General features: G+C 38.1%; 1 long non-coding RNA gene across 2 annotated transcripts in view; it reads right to left on the reverse strand.

Moving 5' to 3' along the window:
• Window positions 1–7,820: 7,820 nt before the first annotated feature.
• LOC125617718 overlaps window positions 7,821–17,824 on the reverse strand; it is a 375,399-nt gene continuing 365,395 nt past the window's right edge. For both annotated transcript variants that reach the window (XR_007348809.1, XR_007348810.1), the window contains exons 2-3: window positions 11,965–12,124; window positions 7,821–8,050 (exon numbers count right to left, since the gene is read on the reverse strand). This is a non-coding gene — a long non-coding RNA (uncharacterized LOC125617718). The remainder of the gene's footprint in view (window positions 8,051–11,964; window positions 12,125–17,824) is intronic.

The raw sequence follows: 17,824 nt of genomic DNA on the forward strand, positions 1-17,824 counted from the left end.
TCTCCATTTTATGTGGGGTTTTGACTATTTACAGTTCATACAACTTTTGATATATTTTGATTTAAATCTTTGATCTTGCCAATTGTTTCTTTTTCTCCCTTGGCCATATATGCCTCTCTTCTCCTCTTTTCCTGTCCTCTTTGGGTTTAATTGACTCTATGATTACCCTATTGAAATCATAATTTTTGATCTTGCTCCAGGCCTCACGATACAAATATTTAACTTATCACAATTTACCACCAGTTAATAGTATGCCACTTCAAGTATTTTAAAATATTTTAACAGTATATTTTTATACATCTTGTTATTAAATTTTGCATTTTACTTGGACATATTATAAAGCAAGTACATTGCTTTTTTCCACTTTAATCAACTTTTACAAAGACTAAAAGTAAAAACAAATATTTATCCTCATTTCTACCATTTTTGGTGCCCCTTATTTTTTGTATAGATCCAGATTTCCATCTGGTACCTTGTCTTTTTACTCTGAAGGTCTTTTCTTATTAACACATTTAGTACATTTACGCTGGCAATAAAAACTCTTAGATTTTGTTTGAGAACATCTTTATTTTTTATTTTTATTTTTTTCCTGCATGGTTGAAGTATATTTTCAGTAGTTGTAGAATTGTGGATTGTCAGAATTTGTTTTTCCTTTCAGCATTTTAGAATTTTGTTCCACTGATTTCCAGTAGTATAGTTTCCAATGAAATGATCTGCTGTAATTCTTACATTCTTTTTGTTTACTCATTTTAAAATAAATTTATTGTGTATATACAAAGTATATAACATGATGTCATAGCATAAATATAATTAGTAAAAAGGTTACTATAGCAAAACAAATTAACATCATCATCTCACCTAGTTATCTGTTTTGTTTGTTTTATTGGCAAGAAGATCTAAATTCTACTCATTCAGCATGAATTCCAAATATAGTAAGTACAATATCACTCATGTGCTATAATAAACCCCTAAATTTTGTTTATCCTACATATATACTAAGTTACATGTCTGACCTACATCTCCCTCTACAACCTCCCCTGGTAACCACTGTTTTGTTCTCTGTCATTCTATATTTGATTTGTTCCTTTTGATTTTTGATATCTTCTTTTCTATGGTCATCTTCAATATTTCTTTATAGGTTGGTTTGCACTGGTTTTAATATCATATCTTTAAAACTGTTTTTTGGTTGGTTGGTTGTGTGTGTGTGTGTGTGTGTGTGTGTGTTTATATCACCTGTGTTTCCTCTAAGTTTCTTGAAATGGTAGTTTGCCTTTTATTAGCTTAGGAAAAAACTATTATCCTCCTTTAAAACTCTCTTATGCTTCTCAGACACCAAATATATGCAAGTTAGATTATTTGATATTGTCCCACAGCTCTCAGATGCTTTGTTCTTTGTTCATTTTTTTTTCTCTTTTTGTAAATTTTGGATAATCTGTTTTGTATGATATTCAAGTTCTATGATTGTTGATGCTCTTTTCAGTCTGATGATAAACCTGTGAAAAGAATTCCTTCTGCCAATATTGAGTATTTGATTCTTGCACTCCATTTTACTGTCTTGTAGTTTCTATTTCTTTTCTGATATTCCTCATTTATGCATGTATGTCATTCTGTTCTCCTGCTAGATCCCTTCACATATTACTAATAGTAATTTCAAGGTCTCTCTGATAGTTCTAACATTTGAGTCATCTCTAAGTCTAGCCTATTTATTACCTCATATCTCATAATTTTGATTGAATGCTGTATTTAAAAAGGAAGAAGATTGAGTTAAATATTATTTTTCCTGAAAATGAACATACCTCATTTTCTATCTAGCCATAGTCTGGGAGGTTGAGTCAAACAAATCAGTAGCTGGTTAAATTTTGGTTTTGTTGCTACTCTTCTTACCCTCAATTCACCATAGTTTTCAAGTTGTTCCAGCAATGGACTTGCATCTATGGGAGGCCTTGGGTGCCAGAATGTTTTAGCCAAGGGTCCCCACCCCACCCTCTGCTTTTAGCAGTCCCTGAGAGTGTGCCTCTAAAGAGGGTCTCTCTCCATATTCTTGCCCTTTCCTCAGTTTTATACTTTTCTTGATAACCCAGACTAGGTTTATTTTGGGTGGGGGAGTTCCCATGGTCAAGTATGAGCTTTAGGCAAGGTCTCTGGGAGTGGAAACTTTCCAGGGGCACCAGAGCTCTGCCTGGTCTCTTGGCCAGAGATTGTTTCCTAGCCCTCTCCTTGTGTAAATGCCTCTATTGTGTAAAAGAGAAGAAACATGGCTCACAAGATTTCCTGTTCTTCTCCCAGAGGCAGAAGATTTTGCCTCTACTCTTTACCCAGAAAGAGTATCTTTGCCTGAGTTCAGAGCTGGAAGTTCTGATATCCCTCTCCTATTGGTGAAGAGCTATGTTTCTAATAGAAGATGTATGAATGGAAGAGGTGTGTTTTGTGTCTATTTCCTCCAGGTGCAATCAATCAACTGCACAGCTTTGCCACAGACTGGTCTTTTCTCTGGTCACCTTCTTAGCTCCAAATATGTCTCATTAGCATTTGACGGAGGCCCTGGATAAGAGCTTTCAAATAAGCAAAATTGTCTCTTGTGTTTTGGACCCAGAGTTATTCAATACTTATACACTACACTCACCACTTAAGGTCTAAGAAATTTCAGGTAATTTCTTCTTAAATACATGCATAGAAACAGTCATTTATCTTGCTCTGCCAAAAGCAAAACAGCTATTTTATCTCATTCTCTCTTTATGTAAGACTCTCTTCTTTCAAATATATACTTTGGAAACACAGCAATCTGATGGTTTAAGAAAAGCTATGAGTTTGTAGATTTACCCAGCCTTTTTTTATGATTGTTAGGATGGGAACAATATTTTCTTGTGCTTTTTTGAATCCTGAACAGAAGTGGAATGTTTCTTATCTGTATTTGGTACAGATAGTACCATCAAACATAAAAACTGAAAGAGATCTTAAAAATTCTCTAGGACAGTGGTTTTCAAACATTTTATGCTGGTGGAGTTCTTTGGCTTTTGAAAAAATGCTTGCAAAGAATAGGATGTCAGTAGAAATTTTAAACTTCAAGTTTGGAAAAAAGTAATGAAATAAAATAAATCTTTGACAGATATTATACAACTAATTAAGCATTCTTTGTCATTGGTTAGCTGCTTATATCAAGCTGTTTACTATACCAAGCATGCAATTTGAATTACTGAAGAGATAAACCAATCACATATTCCAGCAAACACAAATTCTATCTTGGGCCATGGATTTATATTGAAACATATCATTGACTCACAGTAAATTATGTACCACTTTGTGCTGTGTCATATTTCCTATTCAGCCCAAATTTCCATCTTTGGTATTAAAATAAAATGCACATACTGATCAAAATCTAGCAACACAATTCTGAAGGATTTTAGCATCATGATATGCTGGGAGATTTACCACCCAAATATAATGCCTACATTTCATAGATACCCAAACAAATTGCAGGTTAGTAACATCACACAATAGCAGAGATGAAATTTAGGTCTCCTGATTCTAGTGTCCTTCACTTACAAAGCCAGTGTACTACAGGAAATCGATAGATGATATCCTTGTTTTTTTTAATTCTATTTAAAAGGCAATGGTTAATTTCTAAAACTGTTATAAAACTCAAACAAAAATTCATATTTGGTATTCTATCTACAATTTATCTGCAAAAAGTAGGAGAAATGTTCCATCATTTCCCCCTTGTATCTCACAAAGAACCTAGAATATTTTTCACATCAGAATTGATTTGTTATTGGAATAATTTTTCATTAGAATGGCATAGACTGTCAATGGCCATTTTTATAATGTATATATCTATGTACATAGATACATACCAATGTTTTCTTAGTACTGTCCAATAGACTTTGAGGATTCTATCCCATGTTGTTTTGTACATGGGAGTCAAGGTGTTTGCTTTGTTCTTAACCAAGAAAAGAAAAGCTGTGCCATTTCATGTGTCTGTACCAAGCATACCATAGTATTTGGTATCATCAATTATTTAAAACATCACTTTTGGTGACTCAGTGTTTATTTAATCATTAACTATTTAGTAATTCATCATACACCTAAAAATATAAACTGGTTAATTTGAGGCAAAACTTAACTTCCACTAATTCATCATTGACAAAAAAAAAAAATGTTTCCATGCTATTATGAATACTGATAATTCCCAGGCAGGATAAATAACTAACAAAAGAAGGTCCTTTCAACTGCCTCTGCAGTTGAGTCTCAACAAAAAAATTCTCATCTAAGATGCATACTGCCACAGATTATCTCAAGCCCCTGCCAAATGTGGGCTCTAATGACCTGACAAAGGACTAAAGTAACAAAGATCACCTCCATTCCTTTTAGTAAATATAACTACCGCAAATTAGGGGAAATCTTTCCAATTATGGCCTAAAATTGAGCATTCAATTGGGAATTAACAAGGCCTACTCTACTGGTAATCCTTAGATAATTACAAAAATTCTAAATTGCCTGTCATGTGAATGAAGTAGATACTTACAAGGTAATAAGGTGGTCCTGGTCACTAAAGAGATGGAAATTCAGATGAAGGATGTGACACTGTAGGTGGGTGTTTGCAAATGCTAGGAAGAAGGACACTTCTCTTTTCCTATATTTCTTGACCTTTTTTGCTCCAAATGATTTTTTTTCTCATGAGAAATCTTTCTTTTATCCTTTCCTCTACTCTCTGTGAATCTCCAAGCAGATTATAAGTCTTGATCCTTAGAAAGGCTGACTTATGTTGGATCAATCCCTACCATTTAAGTTCTACAAACATTGGATAATTCTTTTAAAATTTGAACTCTGCAAACATTCAAAAGTGTGCCACATATCATATGGGAAGGTTTTATATGGATACATGGATCACAAATTGATAAACTCATATAGTATTTTACATACCTAATTTTCTAAGTTTACGTGTTCTCTTTGAAAGTAATGCAAAATCAACTAGTTCATATAGAAATCAACTAGAATCAACTTGTTCTATATAGTAAAGATTAAAAAAATAAACAGCACCAGGGAGATTTTTAAATGTTTGAATGTTTTACCTGTGATTATGTAGTATATGGGTCACCAGCCAGCCAGAAAATAGGAACATTTCTATGTATTTTAAACAATAGGAATATCATATATGGACATGATGACACTGGTGATTTAAAAAAAAAAAGCTAACAAACCAAACAGGAGATGAATAATCACTTCTGGGATTAACCACAAGGGGTTTCCAACATCCAAAGGGCTGGAGGGACTCTGGGAGAAACTAGTGTTTCTAGAACCCAGAATTCAGAGCTCCATGGCGTGATGTAACAGTACAGGTTCTTTCCCACAAGGGCTGGAGAAGCAAGGAGAGCATTCTGCTGGTAGAAAACCCAGTCCCTTTCCTACAAAGCACACCTGAGGAAACACAGCCAGATTTCATCCTTTTCCGTCTCCTTATGGTCAGTTATCTGTGTCAGCAAGGGAGTTTGTTAAATGGAATTTGCAAAAGGAGGAGGTGAGGAGGATCCATCTTAGCACAATCAGCCAATAGCTACTTCCCATGGTTAGTGACAGAAAGGACCAAGATGATGATTGTGACACCACAAAACTTACAGTGTCTCCTCTGGGCAACAGCTACTTCTCTTCTGCCTATCATTCTACCCTTGCATTCCTGTTAATCAGGGGTCTCCCATAATTCTTTCGGGCTCTCCAGTGATCCTGGTTAGAGGAGGGAAGTATTTAAACATTTTCTTTCTATTCTATTAATCACAGCCACAAATGTTTCTCAAAGGTTCTCTCCCTCCAATATCATTAGATTTCTTTCTGGCATACAAAGCCATTCATAGTCAGCTTCCAGGCCAGTGACCTGGCATCATTTTACAGAGGTCTTCATCAATGAGTCTTTGATACTCTTGAATTCATACAAAATACTCTTCCTCCAGGCCTTCTCCAGATCCTTTTTAAAATTCTTTTTTTTTTCTTTTTAGTTACACAAATAACAAATGTATTTTGGCAGATTATACATACATAGAGTATAACTTATTCTATTTAGTATCCCATTCTGTGGTTGTACCTGATGTGAAGTTACCCTGGTGGTATATTCAAATACAAGGCTAGGAAAGTTATGACTGATTAATTCTACTGTCTTTCCTATTCCCCACCCTACTTCCTTTCCTACGTTTCCTGTTGTCTAATCCCATGGATGTTTATTATTCCCCTCCCCAACCTCTCTTGTTTTGGGTTAGCATCCACAAACCAGAGAGAACATTTGGCCCTTGGTTTTGGGGGATTGGCTTATTTCTCTTAGCATGATATTTTTCAGTTCCATCCATTTACCAGCAAATGCCATAATTTTATTCTTCTCTATGGCTAAGTGTAATATTCCAGTGTGTATAATCCACATTGTCTTTATTCATTCATCCATTGAAGGACACCTACATTGTTTCTGTAGTTTGGCCATTGTGAGTTTAGCTGCTATAAACATTGAGGTGTCTATGTCACTGTAGTATGCTGTTTTTAAGTCCTTTGAGTATAGACTGAGAAGTGGTGGTTCCATTCCAAGTTTTCTAAGGAATCTCCACACTGCTTTCCATAGTGGTTGCAACAATTGGCAGTCCCACCAACAGTGTATGCTGTCTCCAGATCTTCTCTACCTCTTCAGGTCTCACCTTCTCTGTGAAGGCATTCATAATTTCTCCAGACTTTTGTGCCTCCTTCTTTTGGTAATTCATATAACACAAGAAATAGTCATACTACCTAGAAGCTAATCACTTGCTATTATGTAATTACTTAATAACTGCTTCATGTGCATTATTCTTGGGACTTCAATGAAGTTGTAATCCCTTGATTAAAATGACAATACTTTATAGCACTCTTGAATGCCCTGTATCTTCTGGATTTGTACTGATCACATAAGAGGCTCTCAATGCTGATTTAGTTTCCTCCATTAGTGTATATTCACATCTAATAGAAATATGCTGTCACATTCATTGTCCCATCTACTGTCCCATCTACTGCATTAGAATTACTTTCACCTCCCACCCTTTTTTTCTATCTACATTTTTCCGATTTAAACAACTTAACACAGTTTCCTTCTCAATCCCTTGTACTTCTGCAATGCTACATAATTGGCAAGACTTGACCAGTGCTTCCTTTAATTTCCTTGTGAATATCTTTGTTCTCCTAGTCAATATATCCTCTTGAATGCAGGAACCATATCTGAAGCCATTTCTGTCCCTCCATAGTGCTTAGAATAATGAATCCAAAGTAAGAACACAGATGGAGCTTTACTCTTGGTCTGTGTATTCCAGAAGCTAATACAGTCCTTGGGGTATAGTACATAATCAACAAATATTTGTTAAATGAATGAATGAATTTAACTCAATCTAGTATCAAATCTAGTTTGATACTAGATTGAGTTAAAATAATTTTACACTATTGTTCTTTCTTAAAATTGTAACCATCAGAATCAACTCTGATTTTTAAGAAAGTTGTGGAAATGAGAAACAATCTACTGATAAATTACTTATACTGTACTACCTGAATTTTGGTTGTTTGTTTCAAATTCTTTCCCTATCAAAATCATTAAGCAGAGAAACTAAAATTAACAAAGTAGGAAAATTTGCCTTTTATTTCCTCAGTTTTGTTCTCTGGGGATTCTTCCAGGGGGAAATGTGGAGAAAAGTAACCCTCAAACTGCAGGAAACAAGAATAACAGAAGGAGAAGCAAGGAGCGCGGTCAGTGCACACCTCTGCCAATCATGTGCTGATTTTCATGCCTTGAAAAAACTGGAACACAAGAGATTTTCAAGTGCCTGGTTTTATTCAGAATCAATCTGTGCTGAGAAGAGGCATGATCCATTTCAGTACAAGATCTGCCACCTACCTTACTCTCAGCTCAAACATATCTGCCAAAGTGATCTTTGTGTGTTAGATCAACCTTAATCCAACATGGCAAACACGTTTCGCCAGAAAGAAGCCACATAAGAACTCAGAGTAGACTCTTTCCAAGGAAGAGAAGAGTCGTGGTGGAAGATGGCAAGGGCAGTACCTGGGAAGAGGAGAGAGAGGGTGAAGAAATGGAAAAGGAGACAGGGGCTGAAGGTGAGCCTTGCGTACTTCACAATACTGGCACCAACTCCTTTGTGTCTATATTGAACTGGCTCAAAGTGTCCTCTTCATTACATTTTAAAAGAAAGACTTTTTCATTATGTTCAACTTGCAGCATAGTGTGTCTAGGGTGAAGACTAGATGGGATATCACGGAAGTTATTTATATGTCTGGCCCTGTTGTTTCCATGTGGAAGACCCAAAGAAGTCAGCAGATCAGCTTCATGCTTTGCAGGGGTATCTAGAGTTGGCAAACAACATGGCCACTGAGGAAGCCAAAAACATGCTTTCACCCGGTTCTACCACCTCCCAGAGCTCCCTCCCTTGGGACCTGCCTCCAAATGGTTGTCCCCAAATAGAGTTTCTAGATTCTGATCAATCAAGGGAGAGCCACCAATTTATTGGGGCTCTGAGTTGCCATATGCATCACCTGTGTTCCACTTCACCTTGGGTAGGCATTCGCACATACATGTGCTGGCCCTTTATATGCATTCACATGTGGTCCCCAGCTAAGCCATGTACTTCCCTTCCCCTCCCTCTCCTCAAAACCAGGTGATTTTGACCCTCTGGGATTTCAATTTGGGCCCTTAAAATCACTAAAATTGCTCTTGTTCATGTCAGTTTCTTTTCCTTGGGTAACTCATCATTATTTTGTCTTTAATTTTAATGTTTAACTTGACCATTTTCATAGATTGTAGATAGTCCAAGCAGAAAAACCACTAACAATTATAAAATTTTTTTAAAAAATTTTAAATTTTTAAAAAAATTTTTTTAAAAATAATTATAAATTATTTTTTTTGTTAATAGTTAAGTGCCCAAACTATACTGTATACTCTTTGTCTTAAGAAGCCACACTTCCTTTAAAAACATAAAACGAAATTGAAAGTCTGTGGGTTCTGTACCCTAGAGCTGAGAGGCTAAAAAGAGAGAAGATATTCCTCGTGATTATGAGTTGAAAGTATGTCAGAGGTCATCTCATCCAAACTCTAAAAGATATTAGGATCACCTTTTAAAATATTCAGAGAAATTTTCAAACGAGCCCAACTCTACCATATCCAGGGTCACAAGGGAGATATTGACCTCACAAATAAAGCAGAACAAAACAAAACAAACAACACTCACACAGCTTTAATATTTCTTACTAGGAAATATCCCCACTATCTTGGTCAGAATTCTCCTCCCCTATGATCTCTACCCATTACAAACAAAGTCTAATCTTCCTCCCAGATGGTTGCCTTGAGCATATTTAAAGAGTTCTCTCCTTAGACTTTTCATCTTAAATTTAGATATTTCTAAATCCCTTACCATGCCTTGTAGGCCAGTCCAAATTGTTATCCTCCAGGTGAGCAACAATTTGAAAATGTCCCTTTCAAATCCAGATTTTAAAGTCCTTTTCAAATCCAGCCCCTGAAACTGAGTTTAATAAATACATCTCCTGATTTCTGCCTTCTACTTAGGAGGTATGAAGCAAAAAGGAGCAACAGCCCTGTCTACTAACAACAGAAAGAAAAACATTAACCTGCAAATTGATGATTTTCTTGATTCTATCAGAGAGCAACATTAGCAGAGCAAATAGCCAATTCAAAATGTAAAGACTTGCAATGAGAGGTTCCAGGCAAACTGCTGCTTATCTGGGGTGGATGCTGTTGAACACTGTGCACACTGGCAAAGACAAATAAGTTAAAAATTTAAACAAATTGCCAAAGGCAGAACGTGGGTTAGTATGAGCACAGAAGACTCTGAGAATATTCAGCCCAAGGAGCATTTGTACCTGCTGAAAAGTTTCTTCCCCACCTACTTCTGGGTTTACTGGAGTAGTGGGTGGAAAGGGAGAAGGGTCCCTGCAGAAGCACTCACTGTGGGCAAGGTACAGAGCTGCTTCTGAACCCTTCTTTCTTATAGAACAAAGGCTGAAGCCATTTGAGGAGGGGCAGCAAATCCTGCCCACTTAGGTACTGGTCAAGATGCCTGGAGGTTGGGGAGTAAAGTTCATAACTGGGGAACACAAGTTGTGTCACTGCACATGCATAGACCACCAGCCACATCTTGCTATGGGGTGGGGCAGAACCCTGGGCATGGGGGCCTGGGATGTGTGGACAGAGAGCTGGGACCTGCCTCCAAATGGTTGTCCCCAAATAGAATTTCTTTGTGTTCTTTAATCACCAGGCCATTGTTTTTATTACTTGTATTTCCCACTATTAAACACTGAGTTTCTGATATCATTCCTGACTCCTAGAAAGTTTCTCTACCAACCTACCCTTGGTTTTTCCCCTAGTCATGCTACAAAATGAAACTTTTTGAATGGCTGCCAACAAGCAGGCTTCAGACAATCCTTCTACCCCAGGGCTTTGAAAATGGACAATAAATAGAGAAAGGAGAGAAAAATGTTAGGGGATTAAAAATTCAAGAGCCCTCAGCAGCTTGGCTGTTCTTTTCTCTAGGTGAGCCTTCCTCTAAGTCTGCTTTCTGAATATCTTGGTGACTGGAAAGAAACAAGATAATAAATATGCAGGGTAAAAAATCCCCCCTTCCCACCCAAATAAACTTTCCCTTTCCCCTGTACTTAGGTGACAGATAAAGAAACACCAGGGTAAGGAGAATGGTGCTCCTTTTTCCTCTGCAGCGGATGCACAGGTCGGAGGGCTGAGCTTCCTCTGCCAAGTGCCTGGTGGTGAATCAGGCTGTAAAGAGCAGAGCAGAGCCCCAGCATCCCTGCCTACTTGTACTCCTGCTGAATCTGCCCCATGTTGCAGCTCCCTCTATTCTTTTTGGGAGAGACTCCGGGTCTTGCTGTTTTGGTTGTTATCTCAATCAATACCACAGGCTTCTTTTAATCTTCCTTTCCATCTTCCTTCCTTCAGTGTGCAAGCTGCTGAGGGATTTGCATGGTGCAAGAGGGACTCTCCCCTATACTCACTGCATTGCTTTAAATAAGGACAATGACATTTCCAGAGCCCCACAGGAATGGGGGAAAAAAATGGAAAGAGAGATAATTATGATCCTGTTAAATGTATGCTGTTTCTCTCCATTTAATCCCCAAAAGCCTCCTAAGCATGCAAACCCCAAGAGACTGTGTTTTCGAAGTCACTTAAGAAAAAGTCTTCCGTAGAAGGGAAAGGTTAAAGGGTCACATCACCAGGGGAGGCTCCTCTCCCGTGGTCTTGCCACACTGAGGCTGTTTGCAAGGAATTTTAGGGTATTTTTGTTTGTTTTCTTTATTTATTTATTTGTCTTGCTGCTGGTTTTGAGGCCAGTGTTCTGTGAGTTTATAGTAACAACCCTTTTGAAGAGGATGTGTGGTGAAGTCAGTGATTTTTTCTCTATAGTTGGAATAAGAATCTTTAGGTAATAAAATAGAGACCTCCCTGTCTCCCTCCCTCTCTAATCTTCTCCTTTTATCAGCATTTTTTTTTGAAACACCTCCATGTACAAAACTGCTTCTAATCACAGTTGATTAGAAGCAATGAAGAAGTTATAAAATTGAATTTTAAAAAAAGCACCTTTTCTTCTTGCAGTTTAAGAACCAGCTGTACAAACCCAGCTTGGCTATAAATGAACACTTCACTGAGCTATAATCATTCTGTGTGGATTAAGCTCAGCAGGGCTGGGGCCCAGTTCTGTAGTACATACTCTGGTAGCCCCAAAGCTTAGAGGCTGGGGAGAAATGGAATTCTTAGCAGAAATGGAATTCCATAAATGTTTCTTGAACCAACTACACACATGTGTGAATGGACAGATGGATCCTACAGAACTTTCCAAGCACATTTTCAGGAGCCCAGGGTGTTTCCCATTCAACATTTGGATTATAATCAGGATTATGAGCAATCTAGATGCAAATAGGGACCTGCTAACTCACCTCAAAGAGCACCACAGGGGATTGTTACAGTTCGTGGAAACTTTTGGAAATCCTCCAAATCACAGCAGAACAAAGGTAAATCACCGAAATACAAGCAGGTCCAGGTTGCTCAAAGTAGAATTCTCCAGATTCCAGAGCTCTTCAGACTTCCTGTTCTACTCTGCAAGCAACAATGAAAAACAAAACAACTTTAAAGGCACTGAAAATCCATACTTTTACATTGTTTTCTTTTCTTTTTTTTTTTTTTTGCATATTATTATCTTTGATTTGAAGGTTTTCAATGTCCCTGTATAGAATGTTCACCTTGTATAGGGACCTCTTCCTCAACAGCCCTGACAGGTGCTTCATCAGATTCAGTGTAAGGAATGGTGTGATGGAGCAGTAAGAATTTTGTGAGAAGGCCTAGTCCTTTTATCTACAACTATTATGTAAAAACTTATTCTTTACAATAACATAAAAATTACTTAGTTTTTGCTTTTTTTCTGATGGTTTCACAAATCTCTAAATATTCATTAGAGTCAATTTAATTACTTTTATACAGTATGTATATCTGTAAAATCTGCTACCTTCCTCCTGCCTTCTCCTGGCTCAACTAACTTTTTAAACCAACTAAACTATCTTTTCCAGATGTCCTTAGAATTTGGAGACTATTTTGGCCTACTTATCTTCTTAATGTCCCTTGAAAGTGTTATAGGAAAAGTCACACACACACATACATACACACACACACACACAGCCCAAAATGCCATCAGATCAATATAGACTGGGTGCTTGTCCCTCCTTTAATCTAACTGGTCCAGGTCAAAATGGCAAGCTCATCACACTGGCCCACACAGTCACCCAATTTTATTAAATGCAATTCAATAAAACAAAATGAGTTGAAAAGCTTTGGTGAGTCAGGGAGCTCTCCTAGATGTAAACACATGCAAAATACATAGATTCTTTGTGAGCATCATACCAAGTATACATGTATGAAAATATTACAATACACTCCAAAAATATGTACAATTATTATATGTCAAAAAAATGAAGAACTTCTGAACTCTTCACTCAAACACTTCCTTTGCATTTACTAAGGAGAGAGACTGGCGGATCCCTAACTGTTCGTGTATGAATGCAGTCCTGCAAAAGTACAGAAGAGGAGACTATCATTTCTGCAACACGGGAGTCTCCCTGTTAACAAAGGTTGAGTGGGTAGCGGGGTTGAGATTTAGTCTGGAAGGCTTCCCACAAATGGTGATACTTGAGCTGTACCTCAAAAGTTTGGTGTAGGGATAGTGCTACAGCTCAGTGGCAGAGTGCTTGCCTGGCACGTCAGGCTATGGGTTTGATAATGAGCACCACATAAAAATAAACAAATAAAGGCATGTTGTCCACGTACAACTACCCAAAAATTTAAAAAAAGAAGAAGAAGAATTGACTTTTCAAGCATGTACAATTTTTTTAGGGCACGGGGATACCAGGGTTTAAACTCAGGGGTAATCAACCACTAAACCACATCCCCAGACCCATTTTTTTATTTTATTTAGAAACAGGGTCTCACTCTTTCTGTGGCTGGCTTTGAACTCATGATCATCTTGCCTCAGCCTCCCCAGATTATAGACATGTGCCAATGTGCCCCAGAGGAGAAAGAGTCTTCCCAGGAGGCAAAAACATAAAGTATGACGAGGCCAGGCATGTTGGGGGAATATATTAGACTGTAATAAGTGGTGTAAAGGGTGAGTCTGCCCAGAATGAATGACTTTGGTTGCCACACACAAAAAAAAAGTATGGGCTTCCCATGGTTGGTAAAGGAGTACCAGTGAAGAATTTTCTTTTCCATTTTTTTAAGATTTTTTTTATTGGTACATTGTAATTGTGCATAACAGTGGACCTCATTGTTGCATATTAGTACATGCATATAACTTAATATTAGTACATGCATATAACTTAAATTTAGTTATCTCTGTTCCCCTTCATCTCCTCTACTTGTCTCTGTAAAGAAGGATTTTTAGTAGACTGGTGGCATGCTGCAGTCTAGGTTCTTGAAGTCCTTTTAGGGGCACTGTGGTCAAGGACCTTGGGTTAAGAAAGCTAGAGGCAAAAAGACTAGATACAAGGCTTCAGCAAAAGTTCAGAAATACACTTGCCTATGTAATGCTAAGTAGGTTATCAAAACTACAGGCTCTGAAATGTCTCATCTCACTCCCACGACACACCTGCAAAATCTTCCCATTAATATATATACACACCTGGCTCTAAGCTCAGAAATGAAGGCATGCCAAAGAATCATTATAATCTTTATAGTTTTTAATTTACTTCTCAAATAAACATATGAGAGGCACATTATACAAATAGCTTTCAATGCCTAGACTGTCTGCCTCTCTACTTGTGTGACTTCCCTTCCCTAGTGGTAATTCCATGGAGTTCAGGTGATTCTTGTATTATGCAAATCACCTTGATCTCCCAAAACAATGTGCTAGTTTAATAATGTGTTTGGGATTAGCATTGAGATTTTCATGTCCCTCATTTGCACAGAATCATAGCCCAGTGTCTCACATTTCTTCTGATGAAAGTAATTGAGCCAGATAAAGGGACAAAACAGAAAAGACCAGGTGACCCAACAAAGGGGAAAGAATATAATTGTTTCCTCAGGAAAATGATTGTTAAGTCACAATTACACTCCATATGCATAAGTGGCTTATTTTTTTTTTTAAGTTTCAATAGGGACATTCATCTGTGAGACTGGGATTTAACTCTGGGGTTAGCAACCTAGTGCTGAGAGAGGAAGTCAGGGTCCATCTCAGCCCCACACCCATTTCCCATTGGCTGGCTGCCTTTTTCCTCCATGCCCTGGGAGCAATATGGTACCCAGATTGAGGGTACAGACAACAGAGGCTCTCTTCCATCTCTACTACCTTTGTGATCTTTTGAAACTTCTTAATTTCAGAATTTTTATTTTAACTAGATGAATTTCTTGGCTCCTGAGATAAATACCATTAAAAAAAAAAAAAACACAAAGAACCCTGTCCTTATACTGTTTACATTCTAACCAGACATAAGAGGGCAAACATACAGCCAATACATGGTATGTTAGCAAGTGATTGGTGCTGTAGGGATGCAGAACACGTGGAGCAAACATGAGGATGTTGGAAAGGGGGGGCACACAATGTAGCATTGAGCAGGGTGGCCAGGGACACTTCACTGAGGAGATAGATTCGAGAAAATACTTAAGGAGGGAAGGGAATGATCCAAGTCAATGACGGAATAAAGGCCCAGAGGCTCTCACCTCTTCCTGCATCAGGAACCAGAGTGGCTGCAGCCTGCGAAGGGGAGGGCTTGTGAGGAGAGGAGGTCAGACAGGCACAGGAGACCAGATCACTATGGCTTTTCAGGCAATTTTATGTCCTTTGACTTCTTGGAGTGAAACACGTTTGCTAAGCTGAGAAGTGACAAACTTGATTTACATGCTCAAGGCTCCTGTGTTGAAAACCGCTAGAGAGGGACAAAGGTAGAATCCTTTCAGGGGTCCTTGAGTGCAATACCAGTGAAAGATGATGATGCCTATGCCCAAAGCAGTAGCAGTAATTTGCACAGGAAGTGATCAGGTTTTATGTGTATTTTAAAACTAAAGTCACAGGATTTCCTGCTAGGCAGAATGACTCTTTCAGTTTTGGTATAACCAACTGAAAAGATAAAGTTGTCACCAAGAAGTTGTGAGTGGAGTTTAGGGAGCAAGAACTAGAGGACAGTCAGCAACGTTGAACCTGAGGGTCTCTTAGGTTCTGAATAGAAAGATTGAGGAAATGCTTAATATGATTCCGAAGCTCAAAGGACTGGATAGAAGAATTTGGACATGATACGAATGTAGATTATATTAAAAAGCAGGAAGCAGGCTGAGATCATTAAGGGAGAGAATAATAAGACAGAAAATAAAATTAATGTCTGAGCCCTGGGGCTCTGGACGGCTGAAAGATCTCGTACATTAGAACTTCTTGCTTCAAAGCCTGCTTAATTGTGAAGCTGATGGGGCTGGAGTTTCAAGGCCCTTCCAAGGCTAGAGGAGGAGCTCCAGTAATGCCTTCATGCAGTCCTGTGTGGTTTTCAAATTTGCGAAAGTGAGAGGTTTTAATCACAGCTCAATTAACATCACTGTCTCTTTCTGCCCCAACCTCCCTCTTTTACATGGGTCTTCTCTATATAACAAAGGATCCATGTTTTTGGAATCTTTAAGAGAATGTGTGGATATATTTGGTTCAAGTTTAAGAGATTAATCAATATGGGTTCAAGTTTAAGGGATCAATCGAGTCACTTCTAGGAAGCATTTGCTTTCTGTCATAGTCTGGGAAGGGCTTCCAGAAGGATTCCCAACCACCAAGGAGGCAACTAGCTTCAATCATGGCTCCATGATACAGGAAGAGAGGTCCTGTATCTTAGAGTTCCTAATAGCCAATGTCTATGAGTACTAGAGGAGGAACCAAGTCTGAAATGAATGAAGCCAAAAGCTTTTCTGCACCATCAAATGTATGAAATTGCCACTGGATGATTCAATTCCTGTAAACACCAAGTCAAAACATTAGCTTTCTCCTATCAGAAGTATTCTAGAAAATGATGAGTATTGAATTAGCATTTTTTTTTCTTTTTGATAGGAATTAAGACCAAGAGAATTTATCAGAATCTTTGTGGTTGAAGAAACTGAAGAAACCTATACTGTACTGCAAATAGTAAGTACATTTGTGATAGCTAATTTATAAAGAGGCATGGTAGGGATTTTCCTCATGTATGGCAACAATCCTAAATTCATAACAAGTTCTGAAAGAAGAAAAAATTTAATCTATCAATAATTAAAAATAAATGAGAAAAGACTGATTATGCTTCTGATTTTTGCATAGAAATTATATTGTAAAATTATTCAAATGCTGACATGATGACAAGAATACAGTGAAAAATTTAGGTTATGGAAAGAATTATAAAGGTTTAGCTGGAAGTTTATAAATGAACTTAAACAAAAAATTACTGTAATTTTTCTGAATTTTTATCTTTGTAATAAAATTTGTCAGGGTGCTTTCATGTTTATATTTTTTTGTGATTTCTCTTTCCATTCTAAAAAATCATGCACTTTTGTATTTAATATTTTGTTGGCAATACTGTATTCTTTTACTTCAACAGAGACTCTCAAATCATTCACATCAGGCTTCACAAAATCTGACTCCATTCCTGTCTGATATATACAAAGCACAAGATAAAGTAAAAGTTCCTTTTTGTTTTACTCATAGCCCATCTGCTTAAAGCCCATAATAGAAAATTGGCATCCATAGTCCATTCCCACAGGGCCCTGAGAAGCAACAGGCCAGCCAGATAGACAGCTGATGCATACCTTTGACATGACCCCCAATTCCTCATCTTTATGTTGTTTTTCCTTCAAACATAATCTGTTCTCCAAGGTGGCATTGTTTTTCTATGGGAGACATTGACAAGTTAGCAGCCCTGGTGTGTATGGGTGTGGAGATGGTGGTGATAGGCAAGAAGAGATAGGGCATCCCCCAATTTAATAATGGCTTCTAGGAAGCTAAATATAAAAATTTGGAGAAAAGGCCCAGTGGCCCACGGCTGAACAGAGCTTCCAATCACTCCTGCAAGGTAGGCGGGCCTGCGACCCACCAGCAGAAGAGGAGCAGCGGCCTGCTGAGAGGCAGAGCCACCCCCTCCCCCAGCGCTGGCAAGGTAGAGGGAACTGTGACCATCCACAGAGCAGGCCCAGCGGCCTGCTGAGGGGCAGAGCCGCCCCCCACCCCCAGCGCCTGCCAGGTAGGCGGAACGGTGACCACTGGCAGAAAAGGCCCAGTGGCCCACGGCTGAACAGAGCTTCCAATCACTCCTG

This window comes from Marmota marmota, unplaced genomic scaffold (genome assembly GCF_001458135.2).
Source record: "Marmota marmota marmota unplaced genomic scaffold, marMar, whole genome shotgun sequence".
NCBI lineage: Eukaryota > Metazoa > Chordata > Mammalia > Rodentia > Sciuridae > Marmota > Marmota marmota.